Source organism: Rhinolophus hipposideros (genome assembly GCF_964194185.1).
Source record: "Rhinolophus hipposideros genome assembly, chromosome: 10".
NCBI classification, from domain to species: Eukaryota; Metazoa; Chordata; class Mammalia; order Chiroptera; family Rhinolophidae; genus Rhinolophus; species Rhinolophus hipposideros.
In genome coordinates, this window is record NC_138056.1 from 27,973,596 (window position 1) to 27,993,069 (window position 19,474).

The window sequence follows — 19,474 nt, forward strand, 5'->3', positions numbered from 1 at the left end:
ATACAAACATTTATTTCTATGTCAAGGGAGAGTAGAAATAAGAAGATTGGCCACAGACACAATCAGTCTGGGAAGTAAGAACACTTCTTCCTTCAGCAGAAATGCTGATGTGGCAATGTGAATTTATTAGGTAGAAGATTCGCCATAATTTCTAACTGAGCAGCACTGAAAAGATTGCTGATTCTTGATGTTCACTTGCTAGGTATTTTTCAGGAAGGAAGTAAATTACAACTGAGCTTAAAAACCTGGAGAAATAACTCATTTTTAAGCAAATTTAAAGTTAGAAAGTAAGCATTGGTTTGAAGTTACCATAAAGTTATTTTAAAAAAGTTCAGGGTAGGGCTTCTCTGGTATTTTATAAAGTAATACAAGTATTTTTTAATTATAAAATTAGCCTCTTAAATTGTTTGGCAATATTAAAAGAAATTGTGTCTATATTCAGCCTACACTCCTGGGACTCAATACAGAGGTTCTTTGAGGTGGCCAAGCCCAGCTTCACGCCCTCTGTCCTTTATTGCTTCTGGATAACCCACATATTTCACATACATTCAATATTCCACAATAAACTTCACCATCTGTGCAGTAGGGTAGTTTGTATTGGTCATGTGTTCTGTCAAGTTGACAGAGGTGCAAAGCTAAATGTGTGACACTCTAAGAATATGCATATATTTGAATAATTTGACTATTCAGTCAAATGATTTGCAAAGTTGCTCTGAATGATCACACTTCCAAGGAACAGATAGCTAGGCTTATTTGGGGTAGGGGTGTGTGGAGTCAGGGTTGTTTCTAACTGGAGTTCCTGAGTTCATTGAAATCTCTGGCACTTAGCTGTGTGAACTTGGGCACATTATTTCATGGCACTGGACTTTGGGTTCTTCATTTATAAAATGAGAATAATTTCCATCACTGGTCTTTAGAAGCTCTAAAACAGCTAATAGAAGTGAACTCATTTCGTTAACTGTAAACTCTTAGGTACACTGAACTGACTATATAATAATATTGTATAGTCAGTTCAACAACACATTCTTGACAACCACAAGAGGGTCCAGGAAAGGAAACTGTTTATAAATCTTTCCCTTTCCCCAAATTAATGTGGAGTGTTTAGGGAAATCCTCACAGCAATGAGTCTTAGCAATCATTAGGTCAAACCTCTTTGAAATTACAGAAAAATGCACATACACATAAAACTGCCTACCAACATTTTGGGGGGATAAAGGATTCCTCTGACACCAATTTATGCATCCCTTAAGAAAGTGTTTCTTAATGCATGCTCTCAGGTTTTTTTTTGCCTCCGAATTGCTCGAGGTGCTTGTTAAATGCTAATCACTGGACGCTGCCCCATCCCCACTAAATCACCGTTTCAGAAGAAGTCTGCATTTTAACAGACACCCAGGTAATTTCTATGCTTGGAGCAGATCCAAGGACTCCAAGTTATGTATTGTTGTCTTGTTCCTTATTCTAAAATTTAAGGTCTGTCCTACGAATCGGTTGAACTAATGGGAAGAAAATTCAGCTTTAATGCAGGAATCTAGGTAGACCGTTGACAGCGTTTGTCCAATGGTAAATTGAAAATGGTCCTCTGGACTCTAGCCACTTAAGTTCTCTCCAAGGGTCTTGGCTACCGGCAAATATGAACCGGAAAGACTGTTTGCTCTTCTGCTGGGGGGAGGGGCGCGAGGGGGAGGATCAACTGAGCCAACTGTCAGCCCACCCACCCACCGAGGTTAAAACAGAAGGCTTTTTATTTATCTTTGCTACCCAGGTTCATTATTAAAAGGGTCGGTTTCTGTGTGTAAGTTTGCTAGGGAGGGAAGTGAAAACATCTGCAAAACCATGCAATGCCTGGAACGGAACTCTTCTAATAAAAGATGTATCATTTTAAATGCGCTGAATTTTGATTCTGGTAATTCGTGCACTAGAGTGTCTATTTCGAGGCAGCGGAGGTATCATATGACAGCGCACGTCAAGGCACCGTGGAGCCCTCTCGTGGACTCCCACCCACTTTCCCATTCACCGCCGAGAGGGCTGCTCGCGCTGCCGCTCCCCCCGCGGAGAGCTAGCATGAAATCTCCCAGCCTCTGCCGAGATCAAATGGAGCTCCTCGCTCAGGGGGTGCGAGTATTACCTCCGCCATGCAATTTCCACTATCAATAATTTAACTTATTTGCTGCAGAACAGGAGTACCGACCGGGCACCAAAGACTCGCCCCTACCCCTCTTCTTTCTAACCAAAGGGAACGTGGGGGGTAAAAAAGAGTCTGGGAGTTTGGGGGCCGAAGTCTTCCGCGGAGCAGCTGCCTTGATGTTTACTTTGACAAGTAGTGTCTGAAAAGGTGGGTTTCTTTTCTTTCTCTTTACGTTTTTCTCTGGTCGTCTAGAAAGCGTGTGGCTTTGGTGAGGTCTGTCATTGCCTCGGCTTCCTGGCTGGAGCAAGTAACTTGGTGTAACGTTATCTGGGGGCGTTCATTAATAAAGAATGCGGTTATTATCTCGATTGAATTCCTATTAGGCAAACTCTGGAGAGGTCAGTGCACGAACTCTGGTTAAGCCGGCGTGTTTAAGGGCAGCGGAGTAAACCAATAGCCTCCCTGCTCCGTGCGATTTCATTGTGTACTTGCGTGTGCAAGCTCCGTGGTGCGGGAAGGTGTGTCTGTGGCCCGGGAAACGCACACCCTCTCCCACAGAACTTGGGCGCTGGGATGGAGCAGGGGGAGTTGCCAGCGAGGGTAGTAAGATCCGCGAGGCTCCGGATTCGCACTCGCTCCCTCCCGCCGCAGCGTCCAGAGCTGAGGTTTCAGCTGAGGGCGCGGGACGTGGGGTTCCCTGGGGCGGGTTTTAGGTCGTTCCTAGAAGCGGCGGGCGCTGAGTGTGTGTCCCGGCGAGGTGCCCCTGGCGGACGCAGGACTCACGGAGCTAGGTCGTGGGGCCCCGGGGACAGACGGCGCGGGGCGCGTGGGCCCGGGGAGTCCCGGGAGTCCCGGGGGCTGAGCTGGGGCACGGAAAAGGCGCGGCGTTCCCTTTAAGCGGCCGCCCCGCACCGGTATCAGTGGCGCGGGGGAACAGGGAGAGGGGGGCTGGGGGCGGTGCCGTTTGACCAATCCTAGCTCAACCGAAGAGGTAAATAATGTCTGACCCGAGCTCCGGGCGCAGGCTGGAGCTCCCAGTCGCCGCCGCTGCCGCGCCCGGGCGCACCCGCCCGCCTGCTGTCCCGCGCACCCCGTCGCACCGCGGGATCCCGGGCGGGGCAGAGGAGCCCGCCCGGCTCGCCGCCCACCTCCTCCTAGCGAAGCTTTGATGAGACGCTGGAACTGCAGCTGCCACCGCTGCTGTGGGGCCGGCGGCAAGGGGCTCGGCGACGGGGACCTGGGCTGGGCTCAGGGGCCAGGAGCCGGACAACGATGTGACTCGGCCGCCGGGGACCCGTGAGCTTTGTGTGGACCCCGAGGTAGGCGAGCACCAGGCGTGGGGCTTGGCGCGGGAGCCGCGGGTTCGCTAGGGAAAGTTGGCTGGGGGGCGCCGAAGTTGTGGGAAGAGGCCAGAACGCCTTCTCTCCTCCCCTCCAGGAGAGGGGGAATATAGAGTTGCTCCTGCGGAGCTTTCTTTTCCCATCCCACGACCCAGAGGCGCAGCCAGGACCTCTGAGGGAGAGGGATCCCGGGAAACCCTGATGTGGGAGAGAGAAAGCCAGGGAGACGCGCGACTGCGCGATGGTAGCGAAGACGGCGCCCCGGGGATCCCACGAAACCAGAGGACGGATCTTGGGATAGATTTAGGGCGCCAGCTGTCGGGGGCCCTGACTGAGGTGACGGTCACGGGGCTGGGATGGGAATCTTTCCCGTGGGCTGGGCGGTCCCCGAGCAGGAGTTGGGGGTCCTCTTGCTCCCTCAGCCCGCATTCCCGTCCCCGGGTCTCCATCCGGGCGGCGCACGATCACCTGCTGCTTAGAAGTTGAAACCAAAGAGGACCGGTACAGGTCCAATGCCAACGTATCTTGGAAAACTTGAGACAGCCCTGCAGCTTGGACCCGAAAGGGCCTGCGGGACTCCAGGGCTGGCTGTGCCCACACCGCTCCCCACCTCGCGCGCCTCCCTTGGGGCACCTTCCATGGAAGTAAAAGTTTTGACTTTCGGGGGCTGGGTGGGATGTGTGTGGGGGAGGTCCAGACTCCTGTGGATCTCTGGGGATGCAGAGCCGGGAAGAAGGAATGGGTGAGTGAACTGTACCTGGAAAGAAATAGTCGAGGATGGGGGTGCTTTCTGTCCGACAATCAGAAAACAAGGAATTGCAGACTGGAGGCACCCCCAGGGGAGAAAAGCCCTGCGGCCACTGGGATAAACTAAAGTCTCAGTCGGAGGATGCTGTGTTTGTGTGTGGTGGACGGGGCTAGGGGGCAGGCAGGAGGAGGGGGCAGGGAGAGCGGTGCTAGGGAAGGTAGAGGGTGCCCTCTGCCGGCCAAGCTGCCCAGAGCCGCTGCTGGGGGCGGGAGACTGGGGGTGGGGAAGTGGTAAGGGATGGCTTTGCGGGATCCCTTCCGGAGCTGGTGGGAGGGACTTGTTGAATGATGCTTTCTGACTCCCGTTGAATTTTGACTCGTCGTGTCTCTTTGGCTCCAATGCAAAAAGTTTTCCTCGCTTGTGGAGCTTTGACAGTCAGTCTACGATTGGTGGTGTGTTAGGGCTTCCTGGATCTTATTTTAGGGTATTCCTTGTATCTTACACTTACTTAACTCCTCAATGCCAGCAGTAACCGGTGAACATTTTCTGACAAGAATGCAGCAATGTTTTTGGCCAGAAGCAAAGAAAAGCATATTTTTGAGTTTTTATTAATTCTTCTAGTACACTTATCTTTTAAAGTAAAGCAATATATATAATTGGGAACTTTGGTTTTTAACTGCATATAAAATGTGTTATGTTATTAAATGAAACCTTCAAACTGGACCAATTTCTTGGAAGATATTTCCTCTCCTTTATTTTCATATATATATATATATATATATACATATATATATATATATATATATCTTTTATTTATTGAGGTAGAGATTCAATTGGTCTAAACATAGGAGCCTTCAGTGTTTACCTCATGCAACATCATCATTTTTCGGTTGGAGGTTTCAGAGATTATGGCACATAGTGCTTCAAGTTATTACACGTAATAGATCACATCGCACGTAGAAATTACACAAAAAATTTTGGCTGAGGGAAGAACAGCACCCCTTTAAAATAATCACTTAACTCCCATTCCCTGATTTTGCAAATACCTTGCTTAAGACTTTTCTAAGTTAACCTCTAGACTGGCACCAGAGGTAAGAAAAAAAAAGAAACACTTGTTGAAATGCAACCATAACCTTTACTGGAATTTAAAACATGTTGGTCACCATTACTGGAATTCCAGGGCCATAAAGTCGTTGTCTTTTTTTCTTGTACTTTATTTTGCAAAATGTGATAAATGTTGGTAAATATAGACCGGTAATAAGTATTATGACAGAAGTGTTATGTACATAGAGCTATTTTAAGTTCTTACAAAATGTTTCCTATTTATAAATGATATAAGCAGAAAGAAATGATTTCCAGATAAACAAGACTTACGTACATGTTTTGAAGCATTAGAACATTGCAGACAACTTAGACATCACATTTTTTTAAAGCAAAATAACAGTAATTTTTTTTTTAGAGCAAAATAACTGGCGGATTTTCGTAATTTTTCACATACCTTTGGAGCCTTTCATAGCCCATTCAGAGCTGAATTAGTAATGTAAATCTTGTTTATGTTAAAGTGATATTTAAGGTGTATAGTAGGTCAACATTTGAGTATCCAGAAAAATAAAGCACTTAGGAAATCTGTTTTAGGATGTTCTTTCAATAAGTGTAACTTACTTGCAAATAAAAGAAACCAAGAATGTGATCATTTGCCTAAAATGCAATGATCACCTCAAATGATTTCATTTATACTGGGTGAGTTAATTGCCTAACTTTCATAAAGGCCAAAGAGGGTCGAGGAGTTGCCTAGTACTATTGGTTCCTTTTCATTCATGGGAGAGTGGGGGAGTGAGGGGAGCAATGGGCGTCCTGTAGATAATGCAATTCTCTAAAAATCCTGGCTCAAAGTCCTTGGGTTTCCTGTTTAATAGGGCAGCATTAGAATGTAAATAATTGTCTTCCTCCTGGAATCTTTAATAAGAGTCCCAGCTTTTCAATAGTCACAATGCAGGTGATTGATGATCTCATTTCTTTCCAACATAAATATCTCTGGTTTGTAGCTCAGCTCACACTGCATGCTGAGCACGCCCACCTGATAGTATAGCAAAGAGCTTGTTTACATTTTTTTTACATTTGTCTTTAAATCCTTCTGTAAATACCTGCCCCGCCCTGCCCCCCTCCCTCCCCCACACCTCTATATCCAGGTAGTGAATGTAACAGCCAACAATGTATCTCCATCATAGACTTCATCTTCTACTAAGGCTTCAAGAATACTGAAGATGTACACAATATAAAGGTCATATACAAGTAGTTCATTAACATTTTAAGATTTAGGAAGTTGGTCTCAGAGTAGAGAAGAACAAGTTTAGATTTCCTGAATAAAAACAGCATGGAGAGTAGTAGAGTAGTAGTAGTAGAGTATGATAGCTAACCTCTGGATATCTTTTAAAATGAAAGGCTCTCTCATTTCAGATGTTCATAATACTGAACTTATTGTAATGGTTAAAACATCATTTCAACTTGTATCTCCCCATATGGAAGATTTTAGTTTGCATAAGGGGGCTAGCCTAGCCCAATGCAAGTGAATATATCCCTTTAATAGGATAATTGCTAACTTGTCTCAACTTGTTTTCAAATGATTGTTGTGGAGCACTCAGTTTCCACTAATTGCAAAATTGCTGCTTAATTGAAGGACTCTCAGCAATCTACTGCAGCCATTCAGCCACTGGCAGGCTCTGTGATCTCAAGCTGCGAATTGCATTTTAAAGAGGAAAGGAAGAGAGAAATCCAGGGAATTTTATTTTTCAGTACTGGCCGTTGTGGAGAAAGAAATCATTTGAACAAGAATCACATAAGTTGTGTTGCGATAAATTTTCTTTATTAGGATGAATAACATGCCCAGATGGGCTTCAAAAGTGAATGAGCAAACTTACCGATTACTTTCTGCGTCCATTTACTCTGTTTAGTATGAAGTAATGTTAAGCAATAAATGATGTTGCCAAATGAAATCCGTATGTCATTTGTATGTGGGGTTTAACCTTAGGAGGAGGGCTTTGGTATTTTTAAAGTTAGACATATGTGTTCTCAAAGTTCCCTTAAAATTCCTCTTAAGACATAGAATTGTTTAATCCTAAATAATTTTATACTTAAATATGTCTCTAGCTTTCCAGAATATTTATACTAAAGCCTTAGAAAAGTCATGGACCCAATTATTAAATATATGGAATCATTGATGACAGACATGAAACAATGAATCTCACTAATACATTGACTTGGAAAGACCTTTGTTAGGTGAGGGAGTGGCAAATGAGTGTTTAAGTGAAACAGGAAGGTGTTCTCCTTTCTGTAGAAAAATAGATTATCTGGTCAGATAAGAAGTATGGATGCTTTCATTTAGATGTAAGTACGCAAATTCAAGTACAAACTCTGGGACACTTATGCTCTTGGTCTAACAAATCTGACCAAATATACTAGGTGCTAAACAGTGACTCATTGCCCTGATGTCTCATTTATACACTGCCTAAAGTTTGAGAATGGGTTCCATTAGAGGAATTGGGGGGCTGGATGTGAGACAGGAGAGTGATTGGGGGAGGAGCAAAGTACATTTACAAACTTCAGTGACAGCCATAATAAAGTAAAAGTTTATTAAAGTTTATTTTTGAAGAGTCCAGAGAGTAACAAATGTTATACAGTTTTCCCCAAATGTTCATTTGAAAGAACTTTCATTGGCTGTCATGGTGTAATGTCCTGATTTTGAAAGCTCGCAGAACCTAGTAGCTCTTAAATGTGCTTTCATCTTGGTTCCTTTGGTCTGACAGAAGCTTTATGACGACCTTCTGTGTTTTTGACATGCCTCTGTTTTTTGGAGGGAGGAGAGCAGGCAAAGGAAGATTCCTTATTCTAGGACAATATAACTAGGAAATGTAAAATTATATGATAAAAAAAAATCACTTAACTTCAAATTGGCTTCTTAAAATAAAACTAGAAGGCTGCCTGTCATTTAATTACAACTATTATGTATAAAATTAAGGTATTTATAATGGAAAAACAAAGAAACTGAACAGACAGTCTCAAGTAATTTAAGCAATTTATCAAAAGTTGAAGTAATAGTGCCACCTAGAGAACAAAATCTCCAGCTTTACCAGCCAAATGGCTTATTTGCCATGAGTCCTTTTCCAAGGCTACATACAGTTACTAAGATTTCCTTGCCACCCATTCAGATTTGATGTGTATAGGGGGCAGGGAGGTTAGTATATATCTGGGATTCTAGATGAGATTTTAAAGAAGGCAGGTCCACAACGTAATACATACCTTAGTCCTTTTAGCGTTTTAATATAGTAGCCAAATGTAGACTAGCCTGCCAGGAATTAGGACAGGTCTCCTTTTTAGCAGCTATTATTTTTAAGGATATGTACTGAAGCATTGAACACAAAGATTCTGATTTTATTCACTTACTACAAGCAATTCAGTACACTTTCCGAAGTACAATAATGCCAAATAACTTAAGTAGAGAGACCTTAAGAATTTCTTTCATCTATTGATCTAATTTTAACTTTAATGATTTGAGAAGATTTAAGAATAAAATAAAGGGTCATATATGTAGCAGGACTTTAAACACCAAAAAAATGAAAAGAAAAAGAAAGTACAAGGAAAAGGAAATTTTAAGAATTATCTTAACCTTAGAATAGATAAAGATATACATCTGAGCCAGCACTAAAAATAGTAATGGAACCAGGAAGCAATAAATACAAATTAGCTTAAAATTCTTCAATGAAAAAATTTGTATTTAATTCATTTTTCCATGTTCCCACAATTGCATCTAAAACAGTGCTGGTAGCCGAGGAGGCACTTTGACAAATGTTGTTGAATGAACAAATAGAGTGATTAATAGTTGCTTCAGATCCTGACTAGCAATGTAGACAATAAAGAAACTTTATAATTATAGAAAACTGTTTATCTGTTTTGCTGACAGAAAGACAGAAATTGGAGGAAATACATGTAATACTTTCTTTTTTCTAGTACCTATTACAAATGTCTTTTAATTGGCTTAGTTCTAAAATTTCTTATGCACAATTTGGTTCACTCATAAAATTACTTGGAACATATGAAATGTTAAAGTTGATTTAGACAGTAGCAACTGTAAACTTACTGGTGGATTTTCGTTTAAATATTTCCAAACTTTTGGATGCCAGTGGAGATGCCAGTTATCATGCTTCAGGGAATAGAAAACAGTATATGTTAAGTTTGTGCCAATTTCTTGTAAGCACATAACGAAAGAAAGTCATCACATTGTCTGTACTTTATATCAACCATAGAAGTAATCAAGTGCAGAAACTTGATTGTTCAGGGAAAAAAAACATTCTGAAAAAGAGGAGGAGAAAGGAGTGGGTGAGGGGGGAGAGAGACAGAGAGAGAAGAAAACTCATGGAATAAAATTTTTGCCACATGGGATTTAGTCTAATCAGTCCTGGTTTTGGAGCTGCTACCATCAGCATTTGCTGCCTTTTTTTTTCTTTCTTTCTTTCTTTCTTTTTTTTTTTTTTTGATGCTTTCTTTTTGCCTTGGTATGCTTTTGAAAACTGAAACTATGCCCAAATTGAAACAAGTTTCTATCTTTTCACATGTTCATTTATTTCTTGAATCATGGGGAGTGTTTTTAAACACAGATAACTTTCTTTTACATCGTGTAGAACCTGAAGGTTGAGAAATTTGCTTCATGCTGCTGGAAGAGATGCTTGGCGGTGTCCCAGGCCACATTCCTAGACCAAACTGTGGAAGATGTTCTCTCTTATGCAACATGGGAAACTCCATCCAGCATTAACATGTTGGTTGATAATGTATCTGAAGGCACAGATGATATGCTTATCATATTGAAACCTAAAGCCAGCAGACATTCTGTTGAACGATAAAATCTGGATTATATTTTACATTTACTTAAATGTAAAATACCATGATTAGGTCAAAATCAATTGTATAAATAGAGGAGAGAATAGGGAATTGGGACAAGGATTTGGGGGACGATTTAACAGAGTGTGGAAAGGAAACCTAAATATTTTAAATAACTGCAGGGTCAGTGTGAGCCAGGGGTCTGACTAGGGCCAATAAACACAGCGATTGCAGTTTTGGTCTATCCCGGTAGAAGCATAATACTCAAATGGGGATGCTAATAATTCTCTTCCACTTTTTAAATAGATTATTATAAAGCATTATCTTCAGTTCCAGGATTTGAAATAGGTTGCCGTAGGCACGTCCTTCACAATTGGTCTACGTTGAAGTCATTATGCGTAAGGGATTTGAAACCACGGCATGTGAGGAATAGTTAAGGGGACTTGGAATGGTTGACTTGAGACAAGAAAACTTAGGCTGGAGTGGCATGCGGTTTTGTGCCTGCCTTAGTAACTCCAATCACATGATGGTAGCTACCTGGCATACTGGGTGAAGAACTCTGCAGCTGTCCAGGCTCCATGAGAAAGAACGTTCTAACTGACGGTTAATGCCTGCCGTGGAGCATATGTGGTATGTTTATGGCATCCTTATTGAGAGGACAGCCTTCACAGATGTGAAGCACTGGCATACGGAGAAGGGAGTAGGTTTGTTGTGTGTGGCCCGTGGGAGCAAATCTAGAACCAGTGATATATATTTAGGTACTATACGTAGTATCTAGAGGAGCTTTTTGTTCCCTTTAACTAAGCAAATACTGAATACTTTACTGCATGCAAAGCATTTTATTAAGGGGATGTATAATCTAACAAAGGAAAAAAAGAGGCTTCTTTGGCATCTGGTCAGTTTCTTATTATAGTTGTTGAAGCAGAGGCTGAAACTCTTTTTAGAAAGGATTGCGTACCAATATGGGAGGTTGGAATGAGGTATCCTCTGCAGTCCTGTTGTAGTCCTAAGTTTTCCAAATATATTGATCGTATCATAAGTATGGTCCTTATTTTTAGTTCACATATAATCCTAAGGGTGACGATTATATGTCTGTCTGTGAATCTTCTACCTGAGATATGTGCAGCAGCGTCACTTGAGTCTCCAAAACCCTTCCCATTTCTTTGCAAAGCACCGTACTTTGCTTTTTCTATACTTACACATGGATTCTCAAAAGGAGTTATTTTTCTTTGGGATTGGACAGAATGGAATGTTTAAAAAAAGAATCGTGATCAGTTTCAAATGCCCGGATTGCTTACGAAATTCACTTTTGACACTGTATTTTTAAGGGAGTTCAGCAGCTGAACTAAAAAAACAAAAACAAACCCCCCAAACTTTGCAAAATTCACCTTCTTTTCTGGGAACCATAAAATCCTCAGACATTAGAATTTTCCAAAGAGTTTCTCTTTTTAAATGTAAACTGTCAAAGAAATTGACACCTATCCCAACCTCATCAGGCTTCAACATGGATAGAATTACTTTTTTTTTTATAACTTATTTATAACTTTGCTCTTCTCTAGCACAGTTGGAGATTAACCAACATGGAGATGTCATTAAAATGCAAGTTTAGACCATAGGCCGCACAGCCTACTCCAAGTACTCATGAATATTTATTCTTTATGATCTCTCATACCACTTTCATGTATTCAGATTGACATGAGTCAACAAAGCAGTTTACAGTTTACATCCCCTTTAGGATGTGATACATTTTGTAGTTTATGTTGCTGCATGTATATTTTCTCCTGTTTCAAAACTTTTCTTCAAAAGAAAGAAAGATGTTATACACAGGAAATGATTCTCTTATTCATTAATTCATCAAGAGTTAATTGAGTGCCCAGTGGGTGCCAGGCACTGGACTAACTGGAGTGTCTTTTCCCTATGTGGATCCGTCTTTCTTCAGGTGCTAAGGAACTCCATTGATTCTCCCGCATAAGACTTTTATTACCTATTTATATACTTAATTCAGAAGAGGCCTGGTCTAGTAAAAAAAAATCTGTTAAACATATCCTCTGAGTTGTTTTTGAACTTTCAACCCATACTATGGACTGTAACATTTTGGAGGAACTTATTTCTCTTTCTAGAGATTGATCTTTTTTATCCCCCTGATTTTCAGATACTATTTTGTATTCAAATTAAGACAGCAGAAATGCTTGTTAAGTATTGTCTTAACATTTTGCTATTTGAGGATATTTCATGAGGAACTCTTATGACAATGCGTAGAAGCCACAGTAGAAGGAGAACTTCTGGACCAAAGATGCTGTTCATTTCCACTGCTTTTATGATGATTTTTTTCCTTACATACAAGGACATATTTGGGCCTCTTAGTATTAAGGAGTCTGTCTTCCATTTGACAGTGTTTATAAATTCTGTGTGTCCCTCCCGTCCCCCAAAGAAACTTAAATTGTGAAACTGCTTCCATTTACTAGAAGCTGGTTTCATGATTATGCTGAGTAAGGAAAAGAAGAAAAATCAGTATAGTGAATAAATACTATCTTGCCTTTAAACATTAGTCAAAACATGTTTGTATTTTGTAATGATGTTTTTTTTAGAATTTACTAAAAGTCACATTTCAATCCAATAGGTTTCCTTTCATTGTGAACTCAGGAGGTGTTCTATGCAAATATGTGGTATAAATTAGACTCTGTATGTGGTATTCATGAATTGTGTAAATATGTCAATGTAACTCAGAGCAGTTTGGCATCATCAACTCAGAAATGTTTAACCTCTTGATACATAACAAGGAAGCAGATTTTCAGAGTTCTTTGTGAATCTAAGAAAAATTACAGGACACAGGAAGTGGTAATAGATCCCACTTTCCTTCTAATACCAAACCTATAGCTATGCTCCTAGCCTCTTTTATCCTGAGCAGGGCAATCCGAATAAATGGTAAATAAATAGTGCCAGAAACCATTCCGTTCTTCGTTCCTTGAGACAAATTCAGAGGGATACACACAACCTTCCAATTTGTGGTATAAATATAAATAAGTAAATTGTGGGACTGTTTATTTTCTCCGAACAAAATCTTATATGGAACCCCAATAGTTAAAATGAAAATAAGCAGTGCTATTCTAGTTGAATTACACATGGGAGCATTAGGTCCTCTCCCCTCTACCCAATTTTGAACCTTGCAAGAGGCCCCTTGATATTCTGGAAAACTCAGTTAGAAAACTATTGTTCTAAATCAAAGTCAACAAAGTAGAGATCCCAAAGTCCTAAGGCTTCCTTCCTTCCCCATGATAATGACAGACCTCCTGCCCATTCCTGTGCTCATTCTCGGGCTTGTTCAGAATATTCACAAATGGTAATCTGATCAAGTACATGCTTCCATGTGAAATGTTTCCCACTGCATAATTTTTAGAAATAATCATAGATGTATAATGGTTGAGAAGCAATGCAGGATGACCTTATCATAAACACTTTTTTATTATTATTTCTAAATAAAGTTTATTGGGGTGACAAGGGTTAGTAAAGTTACATAGGTTTCAAGTGTACAATTCTGTAATACATCACCTACATATCACGTTGTATGCTCACCACCCAGAGTTGATTCTCCTTCCATCATCATATATTTGATCCTGTTTACCCTCATCAAACATTTTATTAACCATTAAAATTTATCATCATTAGTAAAATTGATTTTAAAATGCTTTCCTAAATTGGTAATATGTTTTTCTGGTTTTCACATTTGTGACAATGACTGTCGTAATACATGGAAGCATCTATTATTCCAGGGCCTCTGATTATTCCTCAAAGTCCGTCTCCTGGAAGAATCTAGGGGAACTCTTACCATCATTGTCCGAAACAGTATCAGAGGTTATAAAGTCTTGCTCTGGTGAAGTGCTGCAGTAGGCATTGGTACTGAAACCATAATTCAGTTGGTCATCAGTAACATTCGTACGTGATTTTATTGGCCAAAGTCATGTGTAGATAAAATTTCACATTTCGGTAATAATCTTGTCCAAAGATATTCCATATCTTATTTAATGTAGTATTCCATACATTAAAAAAATACATCCACATGTCTCATTCCATTTGACCCTACAAATTACCTTTGAAAAAGATTGGGCAACTGAAGCTCAGAGCAGCTAAATAACTTGATCCAACATGCACAGCTATCGGACCAGAGCCCAATGACTTCTCCTAACCCAACTCTCTTACTATTACTATGACTGTCTACAACCATAACCTGCAGTATTCAAGTAAGCAACCATATTTCACCCTTGACGCATTGATGTCATTGATGACGCATTGGCCTGCACAGGTGCAGGCCAATATTGTCATCCTAGCCTAGTGTCCACTTTCTCTCTAGAGCTGAGATTGGCAACCTTCTGTGGGCCAAGGAAGAAAATTACAGTGGAAGATAAAAAACGTTTATTCTAACAAGGTTTTGAAATTTAGTTTCCTTTTTTTAAAGAAAAAAATACTCTTGAAAAGTGGGGGAAATATATCATTTTTGATGTCATGTTCCTTGAGCTTCACAGTTATAATTTTGCTTAAAGCTGAGGATGTTGGTAAGTGAACTATTGGAGAATATAACATAGAACTGGAACTTTTTGAAAAAATATATAAGTATTGGGTCCTAATTCCTAAGATTCAAAGATTTGGGATGGGGCCTGGGCATATGATACGTTTAGAAACTTCTACAAGTGGTGCAGGTGTGCAGGAAAGTTTGAATTGCTGCCCTAGAAACCAAATAAATTGAATATCCTGTGACTTAGAGAGACTTATCATTTACTTTATTGTCCAAATACTTGGATTAGAGCATGGTGAGGAGGGATTTGCAGCCTTGTAAATAATCAGAAATTCAGAGGCTTTGCGAGGGAAGGCTGCTGAAGACATTCTTCTGATTTAAAAGATATTTCCTAATCAGAAACTTCCATGTGAGAGCAAAAGGCCTGGGACAACATCCCTGGGCCCAAGGAGCAAGTTGGATTCTAGGTCCACCACTAATAGGTCTGTCACCTTGTACAAATTATTTCAAATCTCTGTGCCTCAATGTCTTAATGGGGTAGTGGTAGGAATTAAGTGTGTTAAAACATGTAAAGAAATGCTTAGACCAGTGTTTGGCATAGTAAATGCTTAACGAATTTGAGCCACTGTTGTTGGCTCTTTCCAACCTTAAAAGAGTACCTTTTATGATTCATTGTCAAGACAATTAGAAACTTTATCAGCATGATTCATGCTTACATTTGTTTTACTTTGTACCAAAGCTGACAAGACCCAAACTGTTTTGTTATAATCCTTGGAGTCTAATTTATTTATTTATGACTCTCTCCTCCTTTCATCCATCTAAATTCTCATTCATCAAGACCCAGTTTTAATTCTACTTCCTGTAAAAAGACTCCTGTCTGGAATAAACCTGACCTATATGAATTCCTAGGTCATTTATGGCCTATATCTCACAACTTAGTAATGAAGTATATAAGCAATTGTACAACTGTTAAATCATTATTGTATATCTTCTCTGTGTCAGGTTCTGTGTTAGCAGTGTAGATGTGAGGTTCTCATCTAGAATATGTTTCTAGACTAGCATACTTGGGATAGTCTTTGACTTTAAAGAACTATTTCTAAATAGAAACTTCATGAGGCAGCCGAGGCCTGGTACCTGCATTCCTGGGCCTGATGATTAAGTTTCATTCCAGGGCCACCACCTAGTAGTAGCTCTGTAGCCTAGGGCAAGTTACTTAAACTCTCTATGTCTAGAATAATGTTATGGGAATCCTTTTTCCCCATCCTGTGTTTCTACAAGGGAACTTGATTCCTAAAAGGGAACACTCTCGGGGGAGCATTCTGGGCCCTTCTCTTATCCCCATTATTTGCTCCTTTCCATGAGAAGAGGAGTGAGTAATCTGACTGGGGAGACCGACTAGATTTGTCATCTATTGGACTGTATCACATGTAAACCAAAGCAACAAACCACTGTGCTGAAATTGAGCCCATTTCTCTCTTGCTCTATGGGACCATCATGCCCAAATTTATAGCTCCTTGGTATTCGAGCTATTATGCAAAAAGCAATAAAACCAGGGCTGGCTTCTTGCAGGCCATGCCAAGATCTCTGCTCTCTCAGTTCCCATTTTTCTGCCTCCAGCTGTGTGGGTCCCAGGGCCTTAGTTCAAGATGGTAGGCAACAGGTCCCATCGTGTTTTCTAACAGCTTTGCTAACATGACGCTGACCTGTGTTATGATTCCCATTTGGCAACTTGTTTCTATTCTGATCTCAATTCAGAATCTTGAGGGGAGGAGGCATGATTACCCTGAATACATACCAGTAGGAAGTTGAATAAATGGTCATTTTTTTAAAAAGTTGAATGAGATATGGTCTTTGCCCCAAAGAAACTGTCTTATAAGTTGGCTTTCCCCCCCCCTTGTATTTTAGTTTTAACTCTACAATTAAAATTGTAAATGCTTTGACGGCAAAAACTGTCTCCTACATTATTTTAGTCCCCGTAGCACATAGCCAACTAATGACACATACATAGTAGGTGGCGCCATAGTTACTTGCTACCTTTAGCAAGTATGGCATAATTCAGCATGGCCTTCTCTCATGGAAAAGTTACAGATTTCAGCGTTGTCATACGCAGCTAGGAAAGCACTTGGAATGGGAAATCAGTGCTTGGTAAGTATCCATAAATGAGCTTTTTGGTTTCCACTCTGTGTTCCCCCAAAGCGCACTGACATTGAACTCTTCATGGGGACTTTGTCTTGCTTTGTGGATTGTAGGTGCAAAGAGGTTAGCAGATCAAGTAATATAATCTTCTACTCTGCAAAATATGATCTATAGTGAACAAAATCCTAAGCCAACAGACTCCTCTCCTCTCACCTTCCCCCATCCCCCCTTTTCATTCCCTCTTTTGGGAATGCATGTACTCCTTGAATTATAATTGTCAGCTTATGTGTCTAATCCACAACCCATTCCCCCTCTCAACAGTGAAATCCCCAAAGGCAGGGATTCTGTCTCATTCATTTTAGTATCTCAGGTATCTGTGCTCACGGAATGTCTGTTAAATGAACAAAAAGTTAAAAGGTAAAGTTTAGGAGAAGGCTAAATTACAATCATCCTAAGCTCTAAATTTGACAAGTTGACATCCAAATGAAAGGCTTTCATAGATAACCCAACCACAGAGGGATGGGCAACCTTTATAGTTCTGGGAGAAGCAGCAAAAATGGAGCATTGAAAACATCTGGGGAGGGGGGGTTTCCCTCATGGAATAAACAGGAACTACACCTGAGGGAATGACAGAAACGCAGCTGGCTATGACCTTCAGTTTCACCACCAGAGCGCTACTGATGAGACCTGAGCTTGTATCCCTGACCCTGACATACAGCTTGGAAGTGTCAGCTCATTGTGTCTGTGTTCCTGTACACAGTTTTTTAAAGGATTGTTTTTGATCTTGTGATTCTCTAACTAACTGATTAACCATGTAAAATTCAGTCATTTAAAGAACCCATTAAGAGTTACCAAATTAATTATTCTTGCTTTATGCGACGCAACCTTAAAACTGATTTTCCTAAAGCAAAGTGCATCTACCCTTGGTAAGTTCTTTTGCTGAATGAATAAATGAATCATTAACTAGAATATATAATTTGTTATTCTTACTCAGAGGTAGTTTAAGCCTCTTGTGCAAGGACGAGACTCTGACTTGAAATAATACAGGATCGTAAGCCTCCTAGTGAAATTTTTGTAAAGAAACATGATCTGCTGTGAAATATGAAGCTGGAGGTGAGAGGATGTTGTATTTGTCCCAGAATGCCATTGGAGCGTCTCAGCCTAAAGTCAAGGTTGGTGATTTTTAGAGGGGGTTCCAGAGTGCATTGCACCATTTAGACTATTTTGACCCAGCTGGAACCAGACACCTTGCCCAAGCACCTTCCTTAATCAAAATAGAAAGGAGTTCTTTGTTTTCTTTTTCTGAGTTCCATATAACATTCTGATATTTCCTAACTAGTCATCTAGATAGCAGTACTGAGTTAGGCCACCTCCAGTGAACTTCCTCCTGTGGTTGTCTCCCACCTCTTGGAATGTTTCACTTCAGGAAGATGAGGAAAGCCACCCTTGGATTTTCATGATGAGTTTAACTTCGCAATGCAACTTTGACCATGTATTTAATAGGAGATCTGCTTTCCAGATGACTGTACATATGGAGATGAGAAGGGTTTTTTCCCCCCCTTTTAAAGAGTGGTGTTTCATTCAGTTTCTAAATTTGGGGTAAAAGGTCCTCTAGGAGCATTTTCAGAAGTGTTTGAAGTTTGCATCTGATTTTGGAGGAAAGTCGGAGCTTACCTGTAGGTGACAGGTACATGTCTCCAACAACTATACTGATTACAAGGAATCCCGGCCATCCTTTTGGATCATTTATTTGACATGGATCTTGTATTTGTGGTCAAGTCTGTATCCTTGAAGTTTGCTCCCGTACGTGTCTCCCTAATTTTCCTGTTAAGCTTACAGAATTCTCAGTACAGTCAGTTGCAGATGAGCGCATATGGAGTCATTCAACCACATGTCTTCCTTTTCAAACCTTTGTCAGCCTGCCCTTGTTTTCTGTTTATATTTCGGTTCCATCTTTTGGAAGTTTCGTTTCCTTCCCACCATCTCAGTGTCTCAGAATTGTGGGAATGAGTCTCATTCTCCTCCTGTATTTCGCCGTGGTCACCCCTCAGGCTGGTGTTCTGTTTCACAACAGTTTGTAGCCTTATCCTTTACAGTTTACAGAGCCCCTTTTCAAGTGTCAGTGACCCTTGGCAAGATGCTGTGAGACAGGGCGAGAGCTCTTACCCTCCTCAGATCGCAGAGCTGAGGCAGCCGTGTCCTTGGGTTGTTTCACCCATGAAGGAGCACCCATGAATTGGCCCAATTTGTAGGTAAAAAAAGAAAAAAAAACTGATTATCAGCTATTTCAGAGGGTCAGCTTAGTAGTAAGTGGGAAAGGCAAGAACAGAACTCAGGTCTTCAAACCCTAGCCCCAGAGACTGTCCTCTGTACCCAACTGTCCTACCTTGTACCAGTTTCTTCCATGGAAATGTCCCAGAAATTGAGATGTCATCCCTCAGATTGTAGCTACCACTAGGACACAGTAAAGGAACTGGTGTAAATCTCTTGGATGTCTTTTGCGTCAGAGCAGTGTGGGAGAGTCTTTGGGACCAAAAGTGAAGCCACTACGTTAAACATTTTTTAAAAATTTGGTTATTTTTTTATTTAATTTTTGATAGTTAATTTATTTACATGATTCAAAAATCAAACTAATGGTAAAAAGTCTACATTGAGAAGTCTTGCCCCACCTGTAACTTGCCCACCTTTGTTTCCCTACCCAACACACATCATCTGTACATCATTTGTACGAGTGTCATGTGACT

The 19,474-nt window shown here is 40.8% G+C and overlaps 1 protein-coding gene across 8 annotated transcripts in view; it reads left to right on the plus strand.

The window, feature by feature from the left end:
* The window catches only part of BDNF (brain derived neurotrophic factor), a 54,821-nt gene that overhangs the window by 17,749 nt on the left and 17,598 nt on the right, over positions 1–19,474 (plus strand). Inside the window, exon 1 of one of the 8 annotated variants that reach the window (XM_081062282.1) lies at positions 2,013–2,332. The exons of 5 other annotated variants lie outside the window; for them this stretch is intronic. The gene's annotated coding sequence lies outside the window, so the exon portion shown is untranslated. Of the gene's footprint in view, positions 1–2,012; positions 2,333–3,112; positions 3,445–19,474 lie in introns of those variants that run through there. 2 more of the 8 variants (XM_081062281.1, XM_081062275.1) reach the window with 2 other exon arrangements.